At 40.2% G+C, this 7,774-nt stretch overlaps 1 pseudogene; it reads right to left on the reverse strand.

The window, feature by feature from the left end:
• Window positions 1-274: 274 nt before the first annotated feature.
• LOC101355571 (protein FRG1 pseudogene) lies at window positions 275-1,117 on the reverse strand (annotated as a pseudogene).
• Between the last annotated feature and the right edge of the window lie 6,657 nt (window positions 1,118-7,774).

The raw sequence follows: 7,774 nt of genomic DNA on the forward strand, positions 1-7,774 counted from the left end.
TCTCCAGTCTCATATAATCAATACTAACATCTCTACCTACATGTCCTATGTATGGCTCAAACTCAAGATGTTTTAGCTTCGAAAACTATTGCTGCTTCTCTATTACATATTTTTGTTAATGCTAGCCACCTATGCTCAAACTCCAACATTGTCTTCCTCTTGCCAACTCCTGCAATATATATTTCTTTTCTTTTTTTTTTTTCTTTTTTGAACTTTCACTGACTATTTTATTCAGAAAAAAAACAACAGGATAAGATAGAAACAAAAACCTTCGTCATTTGCAGCATCTATCAGCTTTCAATTTGGCTCTCCTGTCCAGAAGTGTCTCATGCAAAAATCCATCTTTCCGAGCCTTTTAAAGAATCTTATTGTCTTCTTTACTTATTTTAAGTTTGTGGTCTTGGAAGCTCTGAAATTTCTTTACATAATTGATTTCACACTGTTTAATACTTCCTTTGTCTTCTTCTGGAATGTCATCCTTTTTCTTGGTCTTCAGCACAGGACCTAATCTTGATCATTTCTTCTTCTCCTGCCATTTTACTTTTTGCTTCTATATTGCCTGCTTCGTTCCATCTAATAAAGCAGCTATTTGAAACCAACAGAGCCATCTTCCCATCTTGAAAGACCGGCTCCCATTGTTCTCTGGGTCCAATTGCGTCTGAGTGCCCAACAACAAGTCCGTCTGAATTTATACCAAGATATTTTCCATACCCAGATTTCAGGGCAATCCTGGAATCAGACAGTTTGACAGCTGTAAACTGCTCCGGGGGACTAGGGCCCTCATAAACTTCTTTATGTGGAGCTCCCAGTGTGAAAAGTCCATTGTCCAGTGTGTGTATGTAGGTTCCTTTATCCATTTCAGTGGCTATGGTTCCTGAAATTTCACCAAAGTTTGTTACAGTCCACCAGATTCCAACGATATCAAGTTGGGTTTCTTCATCCTCTTCTCTTTTTCTTTTCTTATCTTTGTTCTTCTTCTTCTTACTCTTGGCCTTGGTTCCCTTGAGGACAAGTTTGGTGGATTTCACATAGGCGTACTCGGCCATGGTGCTTGTGAAACTTTACAACACCAGTGGGAAGCCGCCTGACTGGGCCCGAGCGGGAGAGGAAGTTACACAAACGGAGACAGAAGGACTCCGAGAGCGTACACAACGGCGGTAGTGGTTGCTTCTGTTCGAGAAGCCCTCCTCTTTTACCATCTTGACTTCAAAAATTCCAAACACAAAATTCTGCAATATATATTTCTTGTACCCATCCCCTAGAAAGCCGCATCCCTTCTTCCCTTCCCCAGCAGGGACCACCTGAACCCCATGTGCAGTAGGCTGGACCTAATTTTCAATCCCAGGATGAACTCCATCTTGAGGCAGGAGGCCTTTAATCTGAGCCAGCTCCACCCTGGGTTCTGGCATCAAGTAGCATTGGCTGCTATTCCCTTCCTAAAGTCCTAGTTTTAATGAAAGTGCTCCTAGCTTCCTAATCCAAGCTTGCCTCCAACCCTCAAATAACAGGGCTTCAGTTCTAAGCCTTGTTCCCAAGCTCCTATTTTCATAACTATCCAGTAAATCAGGCTCCTCCTGGATCTGGGACTCTTGCCAATTTCCCAACTTGTCCTGAAAAGCTCTTCCCCCATCTCCAGTTTATGCTTGGAATCTGCTAGTCCCTATTACTACACTGTGTTCATACCCATGGTTAACTATTTGCCTAGGGGCCTGGGGATTATCACGTCTGTCAGATACGAGCTACTTGCCAGCGCTAAATGTGACACAAACCCCCACCAAGAAAAATCGGATCCAGAAACCAGGCACTCAGCACAGTTCTACTTGCTCTGTCTGGGCCCGACATGAGCTCTGCTTCCTGTTCCAGCTTCGGATGTGCCACAGGCTTTGGCCTACTTGGCTCTGAGCTGTCACTTTGGGTTTTTCCCATGTCACACGACTGCTTCAGTTTGCACTCGGCTGGTGATAGAAGGGTTAGCAGTTCGAACCCACCCAGTGGCACCGCAGAAGAAAAGGCCTGGTGAACTGTTTCCGTAAAGATTAGAGACAAGAAAACTCTACGGGGCAGTTCTACTCTGCAATACATGCGGTTGTCATGAGTCGGAATCAACTCAATGGCACAAGACAACAATACCAACGCAACTGTTTGGACATTTTGTATTCTGATCTCCATTTCTAACCCTCATTACCCCATAAAAATGACAGCTTGCTCCAATTTTGGCATGTTTGAGGACCCAGCAGCTACCTTCCACCTTTATCTGCCATCCCTCCTAGTTTCTGCCTATGACAACCACTGTCCATGGTCTTTGTAATAGCTTTCCCCCTCTTTTCTTCCCGGCTTGCAGAACTATGATCTTCTGATCTCATGAAGGGCAGACTTTTCCCAGCTCTAGGGGAAAAACCATGACTAGTCACGGAAATCTTATTCCTCTTGGCCAGTGCTTGACTTATTTATGGGCATGTGACCTATTTATGGCTAATGAGATATAAGAAGTCTTATGAGGGAGGTTTTCTTTTCCAAGTTAAAAAAAAATCACCATGTAAAGGTCTTTTGTCAATTCTCTGCCTTGAATGCAAAGGAAATACGTGGAACTACAGCAGTTATTTTGAGGTCAAGAGGCAACAACTGAGGATGTTGGAGCCAATATTCTAATGACAGTGAAACAGAAAGATAGTTAGGGCCGGAGTTTTTGATAGCATTATTTGGCTACTACTCTAGCCCTTGCCTGCCCATCCCGGGTTTTTTGTTGTATGAGTCAAATACATTGCTATGCGTTTGAGCCAGTAAGAGTCAAGTTTTCTGTTACAGGCAGCCAAACACTGCCCCACTAATAGAACAGACATGTGAACTGCATAACTTTCTAGAAAGGTTGTACCGTCTTTTGGTTCCTGAAGCTTCTTCTAATTCAATCTTTCTCCTCTCCTATTTACTTTACACCAAAGGTGGCAAGGCAGAATTTTTCACCTCACCCACACATATGCTTTCTTTTATATAGAAAGCACTTTTAAGCACATGTGCACAAGTGAACAGTAAACCTGCAGTAGGATGAGAGGTTGCATTCCAAGTCACTAGCTGGTGATGGTCCTCTAGAGAAGACGTCCTTTATTTTTGCCACATTCTTTCCACTTCCCTTGTTTGTTACCTGTTTGGACTTTACATCACTTGCAACTCTGGTATTTAAAACTGCTGGCTTATTTTATTATTAACATGACTTTTTCTGTTAACCCTCAAGATAAAAATTCTCTGAAATCAGGGCTCTTTTTCATAATTCAATAATCAAATTATCAAACAAATGTAAAAGAAGGAAAGGTGACCATGTCAGGTATAGTAGAACTACACTCAATTTTTATTTTATTTTATTGTTGTACTTTAAGTGAAAGTTTACAATTCAACTTAGTCTCTCATACAAAAATTTATACATACATTGTTATGTGGCCCTAACTGCTCTCCCTATACTATGATATCACACTCCTCCTTTCTATCTCTGATTTCCTGAGTCCATTGAAATCAACTCCTCACACTCTCTACCTTCTCATCTCACCTCCGGACAGGAGCTGTTCATTTAGTCTCACGTATCTACTTGACCTAAGAAGCACACGCTTCATGAGTATCATGTTATGTCCCATAGCCCAGTCTAATCTTTGTCTAAAGAGTTGGCCTCGGGAATGGTTTTAGTTCTGGGCTGACAGAGAGTCTGGGGGCCATGCTTTCTGGGGTTCCTCCAGTCTCAGTCACACCATTGTCTGGTCTTTTCACTAGAATTTGAGGTCTGCACCCCACTTTTCTCCTGCTCCATCAGGGACTCTCTGTTGTGTTTCCTGTGAGGGAGGTCATCAGTGGTAGCCAGGCACTATCTAGTTCTTCTGGTCTCAGGTTGATGAAATCTCTGGTTTACGTGGCCCTTTCTGTCTCTTGGGCTAATACTTTCCTTGTGTCTTTGGTGTTCTTCATTCTCCTTTATTGCAGGTGGCTTGGGACCAATTGATGCATCTTAGATGACCACTCACTAGCTTTTAAGACTCTAGACACCACTCACCAAAGTAGGATGCAGAACATTTTCTTAATAAACTTTGTTATGCCAATTGACCTAGATGTTTCCTGAAAGCATGGTCCCCAGACCCCTACCGCTGCTACTCTGTCTCAAAGTGTTTGGTTGTATTCAGGAAACTTCTTAGCTTTTGTTCAGTCCATTTGTGCTGACTTCCCCTGTAGTGTGCTGTCCTTCCCTTCACCTAAGATAATTCTTGTCTACTATCTAGTTAGTGAATAACCCTTTCCCTCCCTCCCCACCCTCGTAACCATCAACGAATGTTCTCTTTTGTGTTTAAACCTTTTCTTGAGTTCTTATAATAGTGGTCTTATACAATATTTGTCCTTTTGTGACATGTTATAAGATGTTTCACGGATTCATTGTTGTTCATTATTGTTGCATAGTATTCCATTGTGTGAATATACCATAATTTGTTTATCCATTCGTCCATTGATGGGCACCTAGATTGTGTCCATCTTTTTGCTATCATGAACTGTGCTGCAATGAACATGGGTGTACATATATCTATTCATGTGATGGCTCTTACTTCTCTAGGATATATTCCGACGAGAAGGATTGCTGGATTGTATGGTATTTCTATTTCCAGTTTTTTAAGGAAAATTGATTTACTTAAAAAAAAATCACTTTCCAAAGTGGTTGTACCATTTTACATTCCCACAGTGTATAAGTGTTCCAGTCTCTCCACAACCTCTCCAACATTTATTATTTGGTATTTTTTGGATTAACTAGCCTTGTTGGGGTGAGATGGTTATCTCATTGTCCTTTTGATTTGCATTTCTCTAATGGCTAATGATCGTAAGCATTTCTTCATGTGTCTGTTAGCCGCCTGAATGTCTTGTTTGGCGAAGTGCCTATTCATATCCTTTGCCCATTTTTTAAGTGGGTCATTTGTCTTTTTGTTGTTGAGGTTTTGCAGTATCTTGTAGATTTTAGAGATTAGGTGCTGATCAGATTTGTCATAGCTAAAAATTTTTTCCCAGTCTATAGGTTGTCTTTTGGCTCCTTTGGTGAAGTCTTTTGATGAGCGTGTTTGATTTTTAGGAGCTCCCAGTTATCTAGTCTCTCTTCTGGTGTTTGTGCATTGTTACTTATGGTTCATATTCTGTTTATGCCATGTATTAGGGCTCCTAGTATTGTTGCTATTTTTTCTTCCATGATCTTTATCATTTTAGATTTTATATTTAGGTCTTTGGTCCATTTTGAGCTAGTTTCTGTGCATGGTGTGAAGTATGGGTCTTGTTTCATTTTTTTTTTTGCAGATGGATATCCAGTTATGCCAGCACCATTTGTTAAAGAGACTGTCTTTTCCCCAATTAATGGACTTTGGGCCTTTGTCAAATATCAGCTGCTCATAGGTGGATGAATTTATGTCTGGATTCTCAATTCTGTTCCATTGGTCTATGTATCTGTCATTGTACCACTACCAGGCTGTTTTGATTACCTTGGCAGTATAATAGATTCTAAAATTAGGTAGTGTGAGGCCTCCCACTTTGTTCTTCTTCTTCAGTAATGCTTTACTTACCCAGGGCCTCTTCTCTTTCCATATGAAGTTAGTGATTTGTTTCTCCATCTCATTAAAAAGTGCTGTTGGAATTTGGATCAGGATTGCATTGTAACTGTAGATTGCTTTGGGTAGAAGTGACATTTTCACGATGTTGAGTCTCCCTATCCATGAGCAAGGTATGTTTTTCCACTTATGTAGGTCTCTTTTGGTTTCTTGCAGTAGTTCTTGCAATTTTCATTCTATAGGTCTTTTACATCACTGGTTAGATTTATTCCTAAGTATTTTATCTTCTTGGGGACTATTGTAAATGGTATTGATTTGGTGATTTCCTCTTTGAAGTTCTCTTTGCTGGTGTAGAGGAAGTCAACTGATTTTTGTATGTTTATCTTGTATTCTGAAACTTTGCTGAAATCTTCTATTAGTTCCAGTAGTTTTCTTGTGGATTCTTTGTGGTTTTCTGTGTATAAGATCATATCATCTGCAAATATAGATACTCTGACTTCCTCTCTAACAATTTGGATGCCCTTCATTTCTTTTTCTAGCCCAACTGCTCTGGCTAGGACCTCCAGCACAATGTTGATTAAGAGTGGTGATAAAGAGCATCCTTGTCTGGTTCCTATTCTCAAGGGGAATGCTTTCAAAGTCTCTCCATTTAGGATGATTTTGGCTGTTGGCTTTGTATAAATGCCTTTTATTATATTGAGGAATTTCCCTTCTAGTCCTATTTTGCTGAGAGTTTTTATCATGAATGGGTGTTGGACTTTGTCAAATACCTTTTCTGCATTGATTGATAAGATCATGTGTTCTTATCTTTTATTTATGTGATGGATTACACTGATTGTTTTTCTAATGTTGAACCATTCCTGCATACCTGGTATAAATCCCAATTAATCATTGTGATTTTTTTTTTTTTTTTATATTGCTGAATTCCATTTGCTAGAATTTTGTTGAGGGTGTTTTTGTCAATGTTCATGAGGGATATTGGTCTGTAATTTTCTTTTTTTGTGGTGTCTTTACCTGGTTTTGGTATCAGGGTTATGCTGGCTTCATAGAATGAGTTTGGGAGTATTCCATCCTTTTCTATGTTTTGAAATACCTTTAGTAGTAGTGGTGTTAAGTCTTCTCTGAAAGTTTGGTAGAATTCTCCAGTGAAACCGTCTGGGCCAGAGCCTTTTTTTTTGTTGGGAGTGTTTTAATTACCTTTTCAATCTCTTCTTTTGTTATGGGTTTATTTAGTTGTTCTACCACTGTTTGTGTTAGTTTATGTAGGTAGTGAGTTTCTAGAAATTTGTCCATTTCCTCCAGGTTTTCCAATTTGTTAGAGTACAATTTTTCATAGTATTCTGTTATGATTCTTTTAATTTCAGTTGTGTCTGTTGTGATATCACCCATCTCATTTCTTATATGGGTTATCTGCTTCTTCTCCTGTTTTTCTTTTGTCAGTTTGGCCAGTGGTTTATCGATTTTGTTGATCTTCTCAAAGAACCAGCTTTTGGTCTTGTTAACTCTTTCAATTGTTTTTCTATTCTCTATTTCATTTAACTCTGTTTTTCCAGAAGGGGGGCTGTTTTTGATCCGCGCAGTAGGCTACACATAAGTACTTATCTTTCGCCGATCAAGAGCTGCTTCTCACTGGGTTTGGATGGCTGAGTAGACTCTCTGCCACTGGGTCTCTCTCAATGTGGAAAACTCCTCCCAAGCGCCGCTGTTTGCCTCACCATGCGCCACAAGCTGATCCAGCCTGAAGGGCTCCGGTTCCCGCCGGGTCAGGTCTGGCAACTCCTCGCTGCTTCCGAATCGTCTCTCCCTCCCCCTGCCACTCAGTCCAATTCCTCAACTTTCCCTTTATCAGGGCTCCTAGTTTTTCATATATAATCAATTCACTTGTTTTTTCGGGTCTTTTTTGTAAGGGGGACCACCAGAGGCATCTGACTACTCCGCCATCTTGGCCACACCTCCCGATTTTTTTAAAAAAGATTTTTAATATAAAAAAAGATTATTTAAGGGAGTAAAACTGCTGATTTTATAGTAATATAAGGCAATTGCTCACCTTGGTTTCACTAATGAATGATGTCAGGCAACTTCAAGAAATGAGTTCCCATGTTGTTTTTCTAGGAAATCAATTTTTATTTTCCTGAAGACATTTCTCAGCACCAGAGTAGTCAACAGGACCGTGCCAACTCTCTAAGCCAGTGCTAAGAGTCGGAGGAGAAAGACTACCA

This window comes from Trichechus manatus, unplaced genomic scaffold (assembly GCF_000243295.1).
Source record: "Trichechus manatus latirostris isolate Lorelei unplaced genomic scaffold, TriManLat1.0 scaffold00254, whole genome shotgun sequence".
NCBI classification, from domain to species: domain Eukaryota; kingdom Metazoa; phylum Chordata; class Mammalia; order Sirenia; family Trichechidae; genus Trichechus; species Trichechus manatus.